Raw genomic sequence first — 20,289 nt, 5'->3', positions numbered from 1 at the left:
AGGAAGCTTCCGACTGACAGACCGTACCGGTCAGACTGCGCCATATCCTCTGCTGACGACGCAGTCCAAGTCCTTTCAACAGTCTGCGTCCACGTCTCTCAACAGGCAAAGGCGTGCTTGCCACTTTAGAAACGTGTCACTCATCCGGGCGAAGCGTACACCACAACGGCCACCTGTGCAGCCCTGGTAGGTAACGGCCGTGGCAGGAGCCCAGTGGCAGTTATGTCCAACCTAAGGTGAATGCCCCTATAAAAGCCCTCAGGGCAGAAGGAAAACTTCTTCTTGAATCTCTGACCTCCTGAACATAGTAATAACGCGCTATCTTAACTCTTAGCCTTCGTTCTCCTTTTGCTTTTTGCACACAATACTAACTTAAGCATCGGAGTGTTCCCGCCGAGAAACCCCTCAGGAGTTCTTCATTTTACCTCTCCTCTCAGGTACCTCTCAGGAGCCACGCGAGCGCCAGCTAGGAGTGACCGGATTGTGCTACATCATTTGGTGTCGTCTGTGGGAAACGCTTCAAAAGGCCTTTCTCTCTAAACTCTTTCAGTTCTTTCCCTCCTTGAAACAATCCAACGCGCATGGCTTCCTCTAGCAACGTCGGACGAAGCACGAAAATGGATACTCCAGGGAACAACCCCAGCTTCCTATTGTCTGTATCGGACAGTTCACCGTCCCCCTCTCAGCGGACGGAATCCCCAACTTGAATGTGCCTCTAATAGTGGCACCTGTCATCGCCCCACTCCCTGCTACAGTCAGAACGACGTTCACCGAACCTTCGGTCGTGCCCCCAGCGGCTAGCCCGAACCAACTGGAGGACTTGATGCAGTGCATGGGGCCATGCAGGCTCAAATGCAACAGTTCCAGCAACTTCAGCTCTATCAACAAAACGTACTACACCAGGTCTCCCAGTATCAGTATCAGCAGCAGTTCCCCCAACTGCCTCAACCTCAACTTCAGCAGCCGTAGTTCCTGCCTCGGCACCCAGTCTCGCAGAAAGCTAAGTCTCACCGCCAGGACGAGCGCCCCTCTGGCCAAGGAGAGGTCCCCCAAAACCTCCCAAAAAACCAGGCCTCCCCCCGCAGCAGACAAGAAAGACCGGCTACCCCAAACTTGGCGTGGGTGGACAAGTTAGGAGGACCCCAGCTTGCCAGGTCTACGTCACCTCGGCAGTCAAAGTTTGAAACCCCGCTCCTTGAGAACCAGTTCGAGGTCCTGGCAACAGACTCCAAGCGGGACCCCTCTGTCCGCAGCCATCACCAGCAGACCGGGCTACTTCCTGCACAAACCATTCCGGACAGCGCAGAGGCGAGTAGCACGAACGCCGAGCCCACCAAGAAGCAGAGATGCCGCCACCGAGCTCGCCGATTTGTCACCCGCGATTTGCCCGAGCTCATGGGCAAAGAAGAGGTAAGCTCGGCCGAAGCCAAAGCTCCCCTCCTCTCGGTTCCATCCCCCTTGTCTTCCGAACTCCTGGCAGTCCCAATGCCCAAGGACTTCAAGCTCCCCCCTCTTGACAAGTATGACGGGTCGTTCGACCCAAATGATCATGTAGATGCCTTTCAATCACAGATGCACCTGGCGAGAGCCAGTGAGTCGTGCATGTGCGTGGCCTTTTCCACCACTTTTAGAGGAGTTGCCCGCACGTGGTACCGGAATTTGGCACCTGGGTCGATAAGAAGTTGGGCGCAGTTCGCACAAACCTTCACGTCCCACTTCGTCACCAGCAAACGGTGCCCACGAACTGAAGAAATCCTCCTCAGTATAGTCCAGAGAGAAGGAGAGTCCATCTGGGGCTATATCAAATGGTTCAACGATGCCTGTATGCAGATACCGTGCCTGGACCCCGCCGTACGCCTTGCAGCAGCCAAGAAGGGCGTGACACACAAAGAGTTCAAATGGCACATGGTCGTCAACCAGCCTGCGACCTTAACCGAGTTTCTGAAGCTGGCGGACAAGTTCATAGCCACCGAAGAGGAGATCAACCAGAAGGGCGAGGGCGCACCCAAAAAAAGAAAGAGAGAAGGAGAGCCTTCCAGTCAAGGGGACAACCGAAAGAAAAAGGAAACAGTTTGGGAGGCAAAGCCGGGTCAATTGTTTCGAGCTCCTGTAGCAGACCGAGCTGATTACACCCCACTGAACGCGAAGCGGGCCGAAATCCTGATGGCGATCAAGGACGTCCCGTATGTGAAGTGACCACCCCGTCTGAGAGGGAATCCTAATGAAAGAAATAAGTCTGTATTGTAGTTTTCACAAAGATCACGGTCACAGTACCGAGAGTTGTAAAAACCTCCGCGACGAGATAGATGAACTCATCCGTCGCGGATATTTGAGAAAAATTGTACAAAATAATAATAGCAATAGTAATAGAGCAGGTCGGCATGGAGAGCACGATAAAGATGCTCTCAAGTCCAGCAGCAGGCCAGCCGAACAACCGCAAAGGCAGCCTCCGGAGGAAAGGCCAGTTCGAGGGACCATCCACATGATAGTGGGAGGTTTGATCGTTGCGGGTTGCACTTCAGCAGTAGCTCAGACGTCAGTTCGTGAGGCCACCTGGGAAGAGCAGAACCCCCCAAAGCGGCCGAAGACGGGAGACCCAATTTTCTTCACAAAAGACGATGCGCGAGGGGTCCACTACCCCCACGATGATGCGCTCGTAATAAAGCTAAGAATCAACTACTTCGAGGTCAGGCACGTACTCGTTGACTCAGGCAGCTCAGTCGACATCCTTTTCAAAGTTGCGTTCGACCAGCTTCAGTTGCAGAGGAGCGACCTGAAGCCTATAGACACCCCTTTAGTGGGCTTCTGCGGAGAAGAAGTCCGTCCCCTTGGGAAAGTAACAGTACCTATGGAAGTTGGCACATGGCCTTGTGTGGTCAGACTCAAGCACGACTTCTTGGTGGTCGCGACCCCCTCCCCCTACAATGCCATAGTAGGTCGATCGATCACCCATGTCTTACGAGAGGTGGTCTCCACTTACCATTTGGCTATGAAGTTCCCAACCGACTTCGGTGTGGGAGTAGCGCGGGGCGACCAGCTCGAGTCCAGCAAGTGCTACGTCGCCGCCCCGAAGGGAAAAACCAAGGTAGCCAATGACCTCGAGATGGAGCGGCCTATGGAGCAAGGTGAAGAACGAGTTGCGCCAATAGAAGAAACAGTCGCGGTTCCGACCTCAGCAGCAGACCCAGCTCGAACGCTTCAGGTCGGCACTTCCGTCTGCGGCAGAAATGCCCGGCATAGACCCCAAACTCATAACTCACAAGCTGAACACTGATCCTGTAGTTAGGCCCGTTAGACAGAAGAAACGCAACCTAGCCCCGGAGTGGTGGAAAGCAGTCGACGAGGAAGTCGAAAAGCTCCTCATAGCTGACTTCATAAGAGAAGTCCACTACCCGAGATGGGTAGCCAACCCCATCCTAGTAAAGAAGGCCAACGGCAAGTGGCGCATGTGCGTCGACTACACCGACCTGAACCGGGCTTGCCCAAAAGACCGCATCCCGCTCCCCAGAATTGACCGATTGGTGGATGCAACCTCAGGGCACGAGTTGCTAAGTTTCTTGGACGCCTATTCGGGCTATAACCAAATCAAGATGGACCCGGCAGACGAAGAAAAGACTGCCTTCATCACGGAATTTGGCCTATACTGTTACAAGGTTATGCCCTTCGGGTTGAAAAATGCAGGGGAAACATTTCAAAGGCTTGTAAATAAGTTGTTCGCACCATTAATCGGCAGAAAAGTAGAATGCTATATAGACGACATGGTCGTCAAAACTCAATTCTCACATGAATTAATACAAGATTTGCATTCTATTTTTGAAATTTTGCGTAAGTTTAATATGAGACTAAACCCAAACACGTGTGTGTTTGGTGTGACCTCGGTTAAGTTCTTAGGATACATCGTTAACCGGCACGGCATCGAGGCCAACCTGGATAAAGTTAAGGTCATTTTAGATATGAGACCACCCCGGAAGCTGAAGGAGGTTCAGACCATTCTTTAAGGCAATTAAGAGCAAAGGGTTCGAATGGACCCAAGATTGCCAGCTCATGTTCGACGAGCTCAAGAAATACCTCGCTAGTGTGCCGACCTTAACTGGCCTGAGGAGGGCGATGTTTTAGAACTGTACCTCTCGGCGAGCGACGAAGTGGTCAGTTCGGTACTAATAAAGGAAGTAGATCGGGTCCAACGACCCATCTATTATGTTAGTAAAGTATTGCAGGGAGCAGAAACGAGATACCCGGAGATGGAAAAGCTAGCATATGCACTGATAATCGTAGCTCGGAAGCTCCACCCGTACTTCCAAGCTCATACTGTATTCGTCCTCACTGACAAACCTCTGAGGCAAGTATTGCTTAAGCCTGAGGTCTCTGATCGGTTGACGAAGTGGGCCGTTGAGCTCAACGAGTACGACCTCCAATACAAGCCGCAAACTGCCATTAAGGCCCAAGCCTTAGTAGATTTCATTGCCGAGTGCACGTTCAGCTCCGAATCTCCTAAGCCGGTAGAGCGCGAGGTCCCCAGTTCGGGTGAGCTCGAAGCTTCCAGGCCAGTTCAGTCTGAGCCCCGTGAGGTAGCAACCAGTGTGGCATCTCTCCTTGCTAGGCCAAGCGCGAGCTGGGATGAGGAGCCCTGGATCCTTCATGTAGATGGCTCCTCGAACCAACAGGGCAGCGGGGTCGGAATAGTCATGCACGGCCCAAGTGGCATGAAACTGGAGTACGCGCTACGCTTCGAGTTCGCGGCATCTAACAATGAAGTGGAGTACAAGGCGTTGATAGCTGGACTAGCCTTAGCTAGAGAAGTGAAAGCCAAGCACATCGTGATCTGCAGCGACTCCCAGCTCATGGTCAACCAGGTCATTGGCGAATATAAAGCTCGCGAGCTGACCATGGTAGCCTACTTAACCAAAGTCAGAGAAGCCCTACTCGACTTCCAATCACACTTCATCAGACAAATCCCTCGGTCGGAGAACGTTGAGGCCGATGCCCTGTCCAAGTCAGCCAGCACTAGCGACATCACCATGAGAACCGTGCACATAGAGGACCTGTCTCGGCCTAGCATCCTCAGGGGGGCAGAGGAGGTCGCTCCCGTTGTTCAAGCAGAACCGAGCTAGATTGACCCGCTCGCGAGCTTTTTGCTACACGGGACCCTCCCTGCAGATCGCAATGCGGCCAGAAGGTTGCAGCGCCAGGCAGCCAAATACGTCATGATAGACGAGCGGCTGTACAGGAGATCCTACACACTCCGCTATCTGCGTTGCTTGCTGCCTACCGAAGCCGAGCTCGTATTCCGCGATACTCATGAGGGGTTGTGCAGCGGGCACTTGGGGGGCAGGGCCCTTGCCCAAAAAGCACTTCGACAGGGTATTATTGGCCAACAATGAAGGCCGATGCTATTGAGCTCGTTAGAAAATGTGACAAATGCCAAAGAATGCCAATATTCACCACCAACCCGCCGCCAACCTCAAGTATCTCACTAGCCCGTAGCCCTTTGCACAATGGGGCATCGATCTACTCGGGCCATTCCCGCCAACAACGGGGGGAAGGAAATTCTTAGTGGTAGTAGTAGACTATTTTACCAAGTGGGTAGAAGCCGAACCCTTAGTAACGATCACGGCCTGAAATGTTCAAAACTTCTTTTGGAAAAACATCATATGCCGTTTCGGATTACCTTGGGTGCTGATTTCCGACAACGATAAACAGTTCGAAGACATCAAATTCCAGGACTGGTGCCAAGACATGGGAATCCGGCAGAACATTACTTCAATCGCACACCCTCAAGCAAACGGTCAAACAGAAGTCACGAACAGAGCCATCCTCCGCGGATTAAAGGCACGGTTGGACCGAGCTAAAGGATTGTGGGCAGACAAGCTACCCAGTGTTCTGTGGGCGTACCAGACCACGGAGAAGACCGCCACGGGAGAAACACCCTTCAATCTCACCTACGGCACTGAAGCAGTAATCCCTGCAGAGATCGAAGTGCCCACACTGCGACTAGAAGCATATAGTGATCAGACGAACGAAGATGAGCTACGTACCAACCTCGATCTACTCGACGAAGTAAGGGACCTCGCGTACATCAGAACCGCAGCCTACCAGCAGAGAGAAGCTCGGTACTATAACAACAGGTCAAAAGGCGGAACCTCCGCATTGGCGACCTGGTCCTTCGTAAAGTTATGGTACCTGAGCCCAGCGCTGGCAAGCTCGGGTCCAACTGGGAAGGTCCCTACCGAGTGAAGCGAGTGCTCGGGGAAGGAACGTACGAGCTCGAGACCCTTGAAGGGAAACAAGTACCTAGGGCATGGAATATCGTCAACTTGAGACAATACTACTTGTAACAACCGAGTAGGCCACAGGTCGCTCCCAAAGCCTAAGGGCCAAAATGCCGAGCTAACACGACCTCGGCGCTATAAGACCCATTCGCTTCCGTGGCATGGGCAAATTTCAATGGCAAACTACAAGTCACCCCCTCAGCCTAAGGGCCAAAACACCGAGCTAACAAAGACCTCAGCATGAAGAAAGACTTAGTAACGATTACCGAAGAGTCCTACTTCGGGCATGTAGCTTTAATAGCTCAAATGATGAGATTGCTTTAGCAAAAATAAAGGGAGTTCATCATACTCAGAAGAAGGAAAGAACTTTCATTATCACTTCAAAAAAAAAAAGAAAAGAAAGAAGAAAAATAACAAGTGCGGTAACCGAGCTAAACAGCTTGGGAAAAGTTTGATTATCACAGGGCACAACCGCCCAACCAAAGACTTGTGAAGGACCGGGTTTACGGCACCCGGAAGCCACTAGAAGCCCAGAGAAATGCCGCCTCAAGGATCTGCCTCCTCATCCTCTAGAGAGTCAGGCTCCTCTTCCTCCGCTTGGTTCGCCATCTCAGGAGACAGACCTTTCATAGTAATGCTGTCGAGATTGAGTCCGGAGAACTTCTTCCGAACTAGCCACTGGTAGAGCTTAAACCCCGAGCGGTACGAACCCGAACCGTACTCTGCCTGGAGGTCCTGAAATTCCTAGGAGTCTTTAAAATCCCAGACCGCTTTCTCTCGCACAGCCTCCACCATCTAATCAAAGTTTCGAGTCCGATTTAGAAGAGTGGACTCCATGTCCCGCACCTACTGCCTGAGGAGCTCCCTCTCCGCCGCCATCCTCGACAATTCCTCCCTGTAACGTGCGCTCTCTTCAGAAAGTCGGGCGATTTGAGCCTCCTGGTCGTGGACGAGCAGCTCTTGAGACTCGCTCCCCTTGCGGGTGTGGTGGAGCTCGCCCTGGATCCGGTCGAGCTCACCCTGGAGCTTCTAGTTGGTAGCCCGCTAGTCGAGGGCGTTGACGCGATGGATGTGCGTCTGGAGAGCCATGGCATGGATGGCGGAATTCACCTACCGACGAAAAAGAAGATCAGAGGACAGTGGAAAAGGGCAAAACAAGAGAGAAAAAGGGAAAAAGGTCACTTACCACCATGCAATGGGCAGAGGCGAATGCGGAGAGATCCCCAGGCTCCATGTTTCCCCACTAAGCGATCTCGTCATTAGTGATCGCCGTCTGGCTCCTCCAGCGAGCCACCAGATAATCATTTACCCCTTCCTAGTTTCCCACTGGGAACCGGGGGTAAGGACGGGGCTAAAGGGGATTACAGGGGGCCTCCACTGGTTAAGGGAGCACATTTCCCTAGGGTTAATCCCACTAGCCCCCTCAGGAGGGGGCATCGGAACCTCAGGCGGAGGAGAGGGTAGGACCGACTCGGCACACCCGAACACAGTACTTCCCGAAGGAGGGGTCCGGTTAGGGCGCGTCCTCTTTGCATGGTGCCTCTAGCTGCCCAAGAGAAGGCGGCGTGAATTGGCACTAGACATGATGGCTGCCAAAAGACCACAAGATATTAGTCCGACAAGAAACAAAATACATGTGTACACAATATTATCACAAGGCACTACGCAACCTAAAAGGCCGACCTAACCGGGCTCAAGCCTGCCTGCACGAGCTTCTCCTCAATCAAGTAGTCCGAGCAAAGGAAGCCTACCGATGCCCAGGACAACATCGTTTTTCGAATCTCAGGGTCCAACTCGGCCTCGAGGTCCTGGATGGCGCCCCTCCAAGTAGTGGGGAAGGGCCACCCCTCGGGGTTACGGACCACAAAGTAATCCTACTTCTAGGCGGGAATCTTATTCGGTAGCTCGTACAAGAGCTTATAGCCGCGGTGGGGAGAGAGGTAGTAAAAGTGCCTCTCCGGAGGAACCCCAGGAGCAGCGTTCTTTATACAAAGGATAGAGACAAAATTATCAAGGTCCAAAGGAAGGCAGTACTTGTGACACAGGGATATAGTCCCAACCATGTTTTGAATGGCGTTGGGATGAAGCTGGTCAATGGTGACATTGAAGTGATTTAACACCTCCACTATCAAGGGGTGCAGGGGGAGACGCAAGCCAGCCTCGAGTTGTTTCTGAAAGATTACTATGTCATTGGGACCATGCTCCCAAGGAAACTTGCCAGTAGGGAGGTTGTAAACCAGGTCCCCTGGGAGACAAAAGTAGCGGATCAGAGACCTGAGTCTCTTCGTTGTCATTAAGGAAGGGCCAAAGGTATCAGGCTCCCTCCCCCTAGAAGTAGACGCCATGTCGCTAGAGGCCTCCTGAGCCTCCGGGATCTGCTCCCAGGCTCCCCCCGAGCTCGAGGGAGCATCATCATCCTGGCTATCGCCTCTGTGATAGGTATGGTATGGGTACCCAGACAAAATTATCAAGGTCCAAAGGAAGGTAGTACTCGTGACACAGGGATATAGTCCCAACCATGTTTTGAATGGCGTTGGGATGAAGCTGGTCAATGGTGACGTTGAAGTGATTTAACACCTCCACTATCAAGGGGTGCAGGGGGAGACGCAAGCCAGCCTCGAGTTGTTTCTGAAAGATTACTATGTCATTGGGACCATGCTCCCAAGGAAACTTGCCAGTAGGGAGGTTGTAAACCAGGTCCCCTGGGAGACGAAAGTAGCGGATCAGAGACCTGAGTCTCTTCGTTGTCATTAAAGAAGGGCCAAAGGTATCAGGCTCCCTCCCCCTAGAAGTAGACGCCATGTCGCCAGAGGCCTCCTGAGCCTCCGGGATCTGCTCCCAAGCTCCCCCCGAGCTCGAGGGAGCATCATCATCCTGGCTATTGCCTCTATGATAGGTATGGTATGGGTACCCAGACATGGCTGACAGCGATTGGGACTCACCAGAGTAGACAGAACGGAGCAAATTAAGGAACCCGGGTAGACTAGTTGAAGTGCGCGACCTCAGAATCCAAAGACAGAAAGATGGCGTGCGAGAAAATAGGGCCCGAGGGGGCCCCCTATTTATAGTCTCCACCCTTTCAAATTGACGGCCTGGATTAAAGCAGATCCAACGGTCCGCGGGCGCCCTGACCGCACGCCTTCTGAAAACTGAAGGTGATTGGTGACGTCTTCCATAATTAAGGTAGTCGCAGCCGCATGACGTTTGAAGTTAAAGGCCACCTCAGCACGTTTTCAGATCCAAAAAGTCAGGAAAGTCAGAAAATCTCTTGATTCCCGCAAGTGCATTTAATGAGGGCAGTCAATCAAACTCGAATTTTGGTCAAATCAGTCCATCGCACTTCATAAACTCCCTGCGCTGAGGCGGTACTCTTAGCTCGAGGAGTGGGGGGCAATTGATGAAGGATGATTTGACCCAACTTATGAAATGGTGACACGTAGACGTCGACTTAGCATGAGCGACAGCCAAGCATTGGAGTCCGGAACGACCAAGTGACGAGCCCACGAAGCAGTCCGCTACGTTACAGTACATGAGGGGAGGAGTCCGCCGCAAGGCGAACTCTGGGTTCCCCGTGCTATCTTCGAAGAGATACTCTGAGGCAACTGTATCTCGCGAGCTAAAGTTATTAGCTTGCCCGAGCTCCCTAAACAGACAAGTCATTACGAGGACCAATTTCACTAAGGATAATCCTGGAGTGTTCCCAGCTCGCCACAAGATAGCTCGCGAGCGAGCCTCACTAGCGCCCTCCAGGAAGCTTCCGACTGACAAACCGTACCGGTCAGACTACGCCATATCCTTTGCTGACGGCGCAGTCCCAGTCCTTTCGACAGTCTGCGTCCACGTCTCTCGACAGGCAAAGGCGTGCCTACTACTTTGGAAACGTGTCACTCATCCGGGCGAAGCATACACCACAACGGCCACCTGCGCAGCCCTAGCAGGTAACGGCCGTGGCAGAATCCCAGTGGCGGTTATGTCCTACCTAAGGTGAATGTCCCTATAAAAGCCCTCAGGGCAGAAGGAAAACTTATTCTTGAATCTCTGACCTCCTGAACATAGTAATAACGCGCTATCCTAACTCTTAGCCTTCGTTCTCCTTTTGCTTCTTGCACACAATACTAACTTAAGAATCAAAGTGTTCCCGCCGGGAAACCCCTCAGGAGTTCTTCCTTTTACCTCTCATCTCAGGTACCTCTCAGGAGCCACGCGAGCGCCCGCTAGGAGTGACCGGATTATGCTACATCACTTTTCTTTCATTATCTTTTTAGACCATGAGGATCAAACTGCTTAATAACTTGGTAGTCTTCTCAGCTCAGGGGGCAAGAGTGACAGCATGGTCAGAAATACTTCATCACATCATCGTGAAAGTTGAAACCTAATTAGAGAGACAAATCAATCCTGGCACTGACTTAACAGAGATGAAGTATCAATGTATCAAAATACTGATTTAGAATACCGACGAGCAAAATATAAACATAGTAAATCCCAACCTCAGATCAATCTCCAAACAAAGCAAACATAAATATTTTTGTAATGAAATTGTTGAAAGGGAAGGCGGCAATAGACTACCTGACTCACTAACTACCTCATTCTAATAGGATATTGCATTCAATGATCAAGGAATACTGACATAATGAAGCTAATAGTATTATCTTCTACAATATCTTTAATTGAACAACATGGAGAACATCGATTTTCTCTTTGAATAACTAAATGAAACACAAAATCACAACGAAGACGTGGTGATAATCAGGCTTACCTTATCTTATTTTTGGCCTGAAAAACAAATGCTGCAACAAGAAGGGAATACGTCTAGGTTGTTAGTTTCACTTTTCAGATTGCTTGTCCGAGCGCCGGTTTGGTTCGATGGATGAGATGTAGAGACTCAAACATTCTAGATTTCGATTGGCTTACCAGATGTGCAGCTCTTCCACCTTCGTTAGAGGGGAAGGTGGATGGGGAACTGATGGTAGAAGAGGAAGATCGAAAGGAGAGTGGGTGAGCAATGTAAGGAAATCGGAAAAACGGGGAAGAGGGGTTTTTCTCTTTGCCACCACTCTGTTCTTCGTCTCAAGGAAGGAGACGATGAATACTCAGAATTCCTCCCTGGAATAAGAAAGTTGGGTAAGGTGTTATTTATCAAAATTCAATGGTGGATTTTGATCGGTCAAAACTCTTTCCATATCATATCTTTCTCATATCATAGATTTTTCCTATTTTATATTAGGGCGTGGTGGCATGTGAATAATTTTAGGGGTTCCAGGGGGTAATTTAGTAGTTTTAACCAAGCCGAGAGGGACTTTGATTCAACTAGGTCTAAGCGGTCAAACTGGGGTTATTTGATGAATGGCTGGGATTTTTGGGTCAAAGATCAATGAGCTGAAATGGGTCTGACCGCAGGGAGGGCTTTTGTGTATGTGAGCTTATAAGATTAATTGAAATGGAATCTTTTTAAAAGGATGGATAAACATGGGTATATTTGGTTGAAATTTGACACGATGGGGTTTTTGAGCATTCTGGGTTGAATGGTGGGGTCAGATTGGCCCAACTAGGCATGAAGCGAACAGATCTAGAAGGGTACTGATTCGGTCAATTTAACGCTTCGAAATGAAATCAAGGTGCGATGAAGGGGTAAACAAGGTATTTTGAGTTGAGGTTTGCTGTGTAGGTATTTTGGGAGGTCTTGAGTCTGATGGTGGTGTCTGATCTGAGGGTTGAGGTGTAATCGGGGGCCATCACATTGGCACCGGGTAGGTTTAATGATGGATTTGAAGGCTTTTGGACTAAAAGTTGGGTTTTTTGGGTATTTTGGTGTTTTAGAGGGATTGGAAGGGTCTGATCAAGAATTCCGGGGCAATTTGGGGGTTCAAGTGGCTAACCAAACAAACATCGGGTGTTATTAATGATTTTCTTTGTATTAACAGAAATTGAGACCATGAGACTGAGTAAAGTTACATTAAGGTGAGACACATTACCTTGGGGAGGAGAAGGCTTCTCTAATTCGATCGAGGAAGAGAAGTAAGCGTAGAATTAATGGAAGAAATCGAGCGTGACTGAGTTGTTTCGGCCGAGCAAAATGGACATAACCACTAGCAACACCACCAAAACCAGCATCAGCTATGGGCGTGCTGCCACTCTAATCAACACTATCAACACGGTCCCTAGAGTTCCAAGGCGAGTCAGAAGTAGAGGTCTTGATGAAATCTCCATATAATTAAAAAGGAAAACCCATACTAGATTATAGAGCAGCAGAGTGGCATAAACAATGGTTTTAGTTCACCCAAACCCAGCCCCAGCATCAAAGACAAAGACGTCAGTGACGAAAATTGTGCCAGACTTCCAAATCGGCTTCTTAACACCATATAACACTCAGTAGATAAATCTCCTCCATAAAACTAGTGCTAGACTGTCATCTTTTTTGTCAATCTCTACTTTTTCTATCATCGATGATTGATATCATTTAGATCTATGACGACATCAGAAAGTAGATGCAAATTTTGAATGAAATTTGAAGGGAAAAAAAAGAAAAGAGAGAGAAGATTAGGTCATTGGAGTGTTGTCGGTTCCTTTATTAAGTGTTTGAGCAAATCCAGTTCTTGAACAAATCCAGTTCTTGAACAAATCCAATGCTTGAGCAAACCTTAGTGCCTACTGTTGGGTTTCCCTCTTATGTGGAGGATGGTCCAAGAAGCCCATGTGGTATTTTTGAGCCCATGGATGAGGGTATTCTTGTTCAAATGAAAATAGGAAAAGGAAATAACCTTTTAGTGGTGTTGGTTGCCAAAAAAATTGGGAGAAGAAGAGAAAAAAAAGGAAGAGAATCCCGTGCAAAAACGGAGAGAGAAAATGAGCAGATTCTTTAAATTCCAGTCTATGCGGTTTTCATCTTGTGCTCTGATCAAAGGTCGTTTGTGGTCCGATTGAGTTGAAATTTTGCAGGCATATTTGCAATGTAAGGTTCTTCAATCTGAACGGTGAAGATCTGGTTTGGCTCACTGGTTTGTGAGATCTGAGTCCACGAACAGTACCTCCGTTTTGGGTGAGATTTCTCCATTATCTTGAGATATTTGTTAGTTTCCAAGAAACTTATTTTCTTGATGATTTTCTTGGTGATTTGCTGATTGTATGCCTCTAGTTTTATCTAGAAAGAACCCTTGTACAATCACTTTCTTGATAGTGAAAGTTTTTGGGTGATTGTGGTTTTTTTTCTTTCCCACACCAGGAAGGTTTTTCTACGTAAATTTGGTTGTGTTCTTATGTGCTTGTTCTTTGGTTTAAGCTCTACTAAATTGTTTCCTAACAGATTCACACAAAGTGGGAGAAAAATATTATTTCCGTTGTTTTTGAAACTTGATTATAATTTGCTTGATTTTGTGATTCTCCCAACAAGTGGTATCAGAGCTGTGGTTATTGTTACTGAATATCTTGTGCTGAATATGGAAGCTAATTTGAGTAGAATGATTACTTTGAATGGTGCAAATTACCATACTTGGAAAGGAAAAATGGAAGATCTCTTTTATGTTAAACAATTTCATCTACCGGTGTTTGCCACTGAGAAGCCAAAAAATATGTTTGAACAAAGATAAAGGAAGAAGTAAGTCCAACAGGTTTGTTAATGTTGAGTGTCATCACTGCGGCATGAAAGAACACATCAAGAAATATTGTAGACAATTGAAACGGGAGAACAAGAAGAAAGGCAAAGAACAAGAGGATGGTGATAACAAGGAAAATGATAGAGTTGCTACCACTTCTACTGAAGACTTTCTTGTTATGGATGAAGCAGTTTGTGAGGGAGCTTGGTTTCAAGCAACAGAAGTATGTTCTGTTCTGTAATAATCAGAATACTATTCACTTGGCTAAGAACTCAGTATTTCATGCAAGGTCAAAGCATATCGATGTGAGATATCATTGGATAAGAGATACTCTAAACAACAAATTACTTGAACTTGAAAAAATTCACACAGATGATAATGGTTCTGATATGTTAACAAAATCATTACCAAGAGAAAAACTTGAGGTTTGTCGCTTGGTCGCCGGGTTGGCGAATCCCTCCACCTAGTTGGGAAATGGGGAGATTTGTTGGGTTTCCCTCTTATGTGGAGGATGGTCCAAGAAGCCCATGTGGTATTTTTTAGCCCATGGATGAGGGTATTATTGTTTAAATGAAAATAGGAAAAAGAAATAACCTTTTAGTGGTGTTGGTTGCCAAAAAGGTTGGGAGAAGAAGAGAAAAAAAAGGAAGAGAATCCCGTGCAAAAACGGAGAGAGAAAAAGGAAGAGAATCCCGTGCAGAAAAAGGAAGAGAATTTCAGTCTTTGCGGTTTTCATCTTGTGCTCCGATCGAAGGTCGTTTGTGGTCCGATTGAGCTAAAATTTTGTAGGCATATTCGCGACTTAAGGTTCTTCAATCTGAATGGTGGAGATCTTGTTTGGCTCACTGGTTTGTGAGATCTGAGTCCACGAACAGTACCTCCATTTTGGGTGAGATTTCTCCATTATCTTGAGATATTTGTTAGTTTCCAAGAAACTTATTTTCTTGATGATTTTCTGATTGTATGCCTCTAGTTTTATTTAGAAAGAACCCTTGTACAATCACTTTCTTGATAGTGAAAGTTTTTGGGTGACTGTGGTTTTTTTTCTTTCCCACACCGGGAAGGTTTGTCCACGTAAATTTGGTTGTGTTCTTGTGTGCTTGTTCTTTGGTTTAAGCTCTACTAAATTGTTTCCTAACAGATTCACACAAAGTGGGAGAAAAATATTATTTCCGCTGTTTTTGAAACTTGATTATAATTTGCTTGATTTCGTGATTCTCCCAACACCTACTACAATTTGCAGCGGTTGCGAAACAAGGGAAGTGAGAGAGGAGGGAAAAGAGAAAGAAAGAGAGATAACGGGAAAGAGAGAATGAGAGATAGGGAGACAAGAGGGAAAGAAAGGTAGCGGAGAAAGAAGGGAGAAAATGCTGCTTGCAGTGGCAGGGATGGTGGCGGCGATGAACAGGGTGCACAGATGAGGGAGAGAGGAAGGAGAGAAGAGGGGGAGAGAAGGATGAGCGAAAAACTGAGGGAAAGGAAGAAAAACGACGAAAAAGGTTGAAAAAGAAAATGAAAATAGTAAGGATACAATTTAATGGCAATGACAATTGTCAAAAATAGTAATGGTGGTTTAAGATAATAGTTAAATAGTAAGGGTACAATTTGTCAATTATCTAAACAGTAGAGTAGTAATATGACATTCAAATCAACTTTACTTGTAGATACCATATAAAGTATATATGAGTATGTGTGTATATATATATATATATATATATATATATATATATTTAAATCAAATCCAATCAGCTTAAATTGGATCGGATAGGAGTGGATCTATATTTGATCCAATCATAAACAAATCATATTCGGATTATCCTTGATAGGATCAACTTCAAAATCAAATTTGAAATCAGACAATCAAATACCATTTGTAGCACTATCTCAATGGGTTGGGGGCATAGAGAACGTGAAATTACCATGAAGAACTTGCAATTACATGGGTTTGATCACAACTCCATATTTGGAGGGACCTAAGTGGCTAAATGATACCTGACTTGGAAGAGTCTTCACTTCATGGAACCTATTAACTTTGAGCAAACTTACTAAATTTAGTAAATGCTTAACCTGGAGCTCAAATTATAAAGGGTAAATTACAGATTACAACCCTGTACTTTGGGATAGTGGCAATAACCATCCTGAACTTTGCAACAAAGACCACTTCTCCATGCTAAAACTTGTATAAAATGAAAATTGCAACCAAAAAAAAAGAAAAATGAGAAACTTTTATGAAAACCTAGAATTGCTACAAACACAACATGTAATTAATATCAACTAAACCAGTAACAAATAGAAATTGAGAAAACAACTTCTAAAAATTGTTCAAAAAAAGTGTAGTTTGGATATTTAGAAAATCTTAAATAGTCACATGAGAATTTTTTTCAAAGTTAATTAACAAAATATTAATGGAGGGGGTCTTTGTTGGAATCTAAAAGTTCACAAGGGACTTTGTGGCAAATGAAAGTTCAGAGGAGCCTTTCTGCCCTACCCGGTAGGTACCCACTCTCAAGTAGGCGTGTAAATGGATTGAATTTGAATCGGATCAAGTAATATCTGAATTCGAATCCAATTAAATATTTGAATATTCGATTCGATTTGAATTTGATTAATTAATTATTTTAGATAATTAATTAATATATAAAATAAATATTTTTATTGATATAAAGTATATAAATATATAAATTATTTAAATAACTTAATCATATATATAAATTATATAAAATAATTTATATGTTATATGTAAAAATTAAATAATCAGTCAAATTCAGATATTTATCAAATCGAATCAGGTCATATCCAAATTCGACCGATTAGATATTTGAATTATCCAAATTCGATTCGATTATGTCGAACATCGAAATCAAAATTGGATTTTCGAATACCGTTGACACCCTACTCTTAAGTGCTTCAATGGGTTTTTTTTTTTTTTTTGCTTTAAAATAAATTTTGGGGTGAGTACATTTTTTTGAGATTTTATAACCCGCATGGGTATAGATAGAGTACATTATTAGGCTAAACCTTGAACCCCCCCAACCTGCATATTGTTGGAAGGCATGTGAACTTATGAATTAGGTATTGAATTTAATAATATGGAAAAATTCCTAATTAGTACCTTGTACCTTGAGTCTAGTGCCACTTTGGTCCCCAAACTTTAAAATGCAACAATTCAGTACCTGAACTTTCAAAACGTGACAATCCAGTACCTGTCGTTAATTAGCTGTTAATAAGGCTACAACTTGGGCCAAGTTGGCCCGAATTCAACCCTAACCCAATCCGAAAAAGTTGGGTTTCGTGTTGGATTGGGTCGAGTTGATGTTCGGGTTAGGGTTAATTAGGGTTGAAATTCATGAACCCAACTTTACTTTGGGTTGGGTTGGGGTTGACCCCTTAGCCAACTTGATCCAACCCGAACCCGACTCTATAGTACCTGTAATATATAATTTACATAGATTTGTTTATATGCATGATATTTGTATAGCCCCCACCACATAGTATCATGTATTTCTTTTAAGATAATCACTTCACTTAATCCTAATCAGAAAGACTAAAACCTTAATAACATTATTTTTTGTTTTTTTTTTTTGAAAATTTTATTCTTTATCTCCTCTATGTTGTTTGTTGCCCAAGAAAGATCTACCGTAAGTCATAACTCATAATAAACTATAGTCATTTCTAACACTTTTTTATCTGAATTTTGTACCAAAAGAACAAAAAAAAACATCAACAAACAAATACTAATGAAATATAGGATTAATATATGTAGTGAAAGTTAAGTTAAGATCTAAAACTGAGAAATTCTATGAGCTTGGGTTGGGTTAGGGTTGAAGGAATTTAGTTAGGGTTGGTTGGTCGGGTTGGGGTTTAGAACTTAGGGTTGGGCTAGGGTTGGCCTCAACCCGACTTAACCCGACTCGACTTGCAGCCTTAGCTATTAACCAACCGTTAAGTGGCCTTTGAAAAAGACACAAATTCCCTTTGAGTGTCATCTAATTTTCTTTATCAACCATCCAAACGTTGATAAAAAATTAATAGTCCCAAATCCTTGCATGTTCCATGCAAACAAGTTGGGGTCATGTTTGTGTGGGCATTTTGGTGACCCCAACTTTCTTCAATAGATTTGGCAAGGATTTGAGACTATTAATCTTTTGTCAATGTTTGGAATGTTGATAAAGAAAATTAGATGACACTCAAAGGCATTTGTGTCTTTTTCCAATGCCACTTAACAGCTAGTTAATAGCTAGTTAACGGCAGGTACTGGATTGTCACGTTTTGAATGTTTGGGTACTGAATTGTCGCATTTTAAAGTTTAGGGACCAAAATAGCACTAGACTCAAAGTATAGGGTACTAATCGGGAATTTTCCCTAATAATATTTTGAATTTTATGTGAATAATAATTGATAGCTTCTGTATTTTCTACATGTTTTAATCAAATAATAAGAATCTTTTATTATTGTTCATGTTATTTTATTTATTTATTGCTTATATTTAATGGGAAATATTGGGGGAGGGGGTGTTGGATTTTGAAATTCCAACCCACTACAAATTTTGAGGGTACAAGTTAGGAGGTATAAGGAGGTGAATAGGGTCTAGAATGTACAAAACCTTCTCTGATATTTAAATAAGAGAAGAACAAAAGTTGGGGGAAGAATTTTCAAAACAAAAAATTCTTTAAAATACATTCCATCAATTATATTTCTTTTTATGTCTTATTTTCTATCAACCCAAATACACCCTCTCCATTAAAAGAAGACAAACGAAGAAGTAAAGTTGCCATTTTTTGTCAGTTGTCAAAGTGATGCCTTATGTACTTATGCCTTGCTTCACGCTTCTGCTTTCCATGATTCTGTTTCATTATGTTTGGGGGATTTCTAGGGTTCTAAATATCGAACATATTCTGAACTCTTAGTCGATGATGAAAATTTTCCGGGACCATAGTCGAACACTTAACAATTTCGACGTGATAATCCAATCATAACTTTTCATATATACTGAAATTTTGTTATGGCCATAATGCAGTGAAATTTCAACAGAGCATTCTGAAATTTTATTCAACTTCAAATTAATACAGCATTAAGATAATGAATGCGGATTTCGATCGAATTCCACAACTACCAGTCGTTCAACACATTAATCAATCCATTGCAGCAAAAAGGCTGATTCAAATATGTCGCGGGAATACAACAAGGGAAAAGGCCCCTCAGCATCTATCGACAAAAGGCGTATCGCCTCACGAATTGCCTTGTGATAGGCCATGATGTGGCTGTTATCAAAAGACGAAACCATGCTCTTGGCCATGGCTTCCATGAGTTTCGACACTACACCGCCGAGAGGCAGCCTATCCAAGCAGGCGTACACCTCGCCGACGGGAAACCGGCTGGTGGAAGAGAAGGGACACGGTGTGCGCATCAGGTCTTGGAGCTGGAGCCGAAGCAATGCCACGCTGGTGTCATCCTTGAAATGGGCCAGCATCATCTGCCGGAGCATGGACAGAAGGCTCCCGTAGGAGACCCAACAGTGGGCCTCGGCGTAGCGAACGGTGACGTCGGGATGGTAGCCAGGTGGTGTTGATGGCTGCTGAGGGACGACGCTGGAGCTCCAGTGAAGTAGGACGCGTGGTACCAGCCTGGTGTTGTGGTTGGCGCCCTCTACTTCTAGCCTCATCTGGGCCTCCATGATCTTCATTTCTTCTTCACCGTTGCTTCCTTCTGAGAGATGATCAGATTCACTGCTGCTGCTTGCTCCTGATGAAACATATTGGCTGTCCATTAATCCACGGACTGCGCTATGGCCCTGAAAGATTGAAGAAATTAAATAACGTGCAAGAACATAGATGTACGTGAAAGATGGATAAGAACATACCTTACAGAGATTCACTTGGTGCTTTGGAAGAAAAAAATATTAACTAAAGGGAGAGTGGAATAGATCTCCTACCAAACCCAAATCATCACTTATATATGGATTTCTGAGAAGAGAATGAAAAAAAAAAAAAAAAAAAAGGTGTTGGCATTGATGCGTTTCTTAGCAGTTCGGTTTAAATGATTCGTCACACACACACATATATATTAATTTAATCAGAAAACACCAATGCAATAGCCACACATAGATTTACCTAATACTTTCTTGAATTATTGTCAAACTAATCGTGCAATGCACGGATTTTGTAATTTTATGAATTAAGCTTTCCATTTAGGCTGCGTTTGGTAGAGGTGTAAATGAGAATTGGGGTAAACTTTATATCCCGGTTCGATTTTGCAGGCATTTGGTAGAGGTGTTAATATACTTCATCAATGGGTGAAAAAGTCCATTCTTGTCAGTATATTCATCGAAAATCAGTGGAAAGTTTATATCGATAAAATCGATGTAAAACTTTCCCTTCCTCTTCCTCTGCCCAACAGTTACCTCACGTCTCCTCTGTCCAATAGCTGCATCT

At 45.2% G+C, this 20,289-nt stretch overlaps 1 long non-coding RNA gene across 1 annotated transcript; it reads right to left on the bottom strand.

Annotated features, from left to right (window-relative positions):
* Window positions 1-18,875: 18,875 nt before the first annotated feature.
* On the bottom strand, window positions 18,876-19,824 carry LOC104585844 (uncharacterized). The gene is made up of 2 exons (XR_016081323.1): window positions 19,719-19,824; window positions 18,876-19,649 (listed from the first exon to the last, which is right to left on the bottom strand). It is a non-coding gene; the product is annotated as an uncharacterized LOC104585844 (long non-coding RNA).
* Window positions 19,825-20,289: the final 465 nt, after the last annotated feature.

Source organism: Nelumbo nucifera, chromosome 1 (genome assembly GCF_055504915.1).
Source record: "Nelumbo nucifera cultivar China Antique chromosome 1, China Antique-T2T, whole genome shotgun sequence".
Lineage (NCBI taxonomy): Eukaryota > Viridiplantae > Streptophyta > Magnoliopsida > Proteales > Nelumbonaceae > Nelumbo > Nelumbo nucifera.
This window is presented reverse-complemented; position numbering and strand designations above follow the sequence as displayed.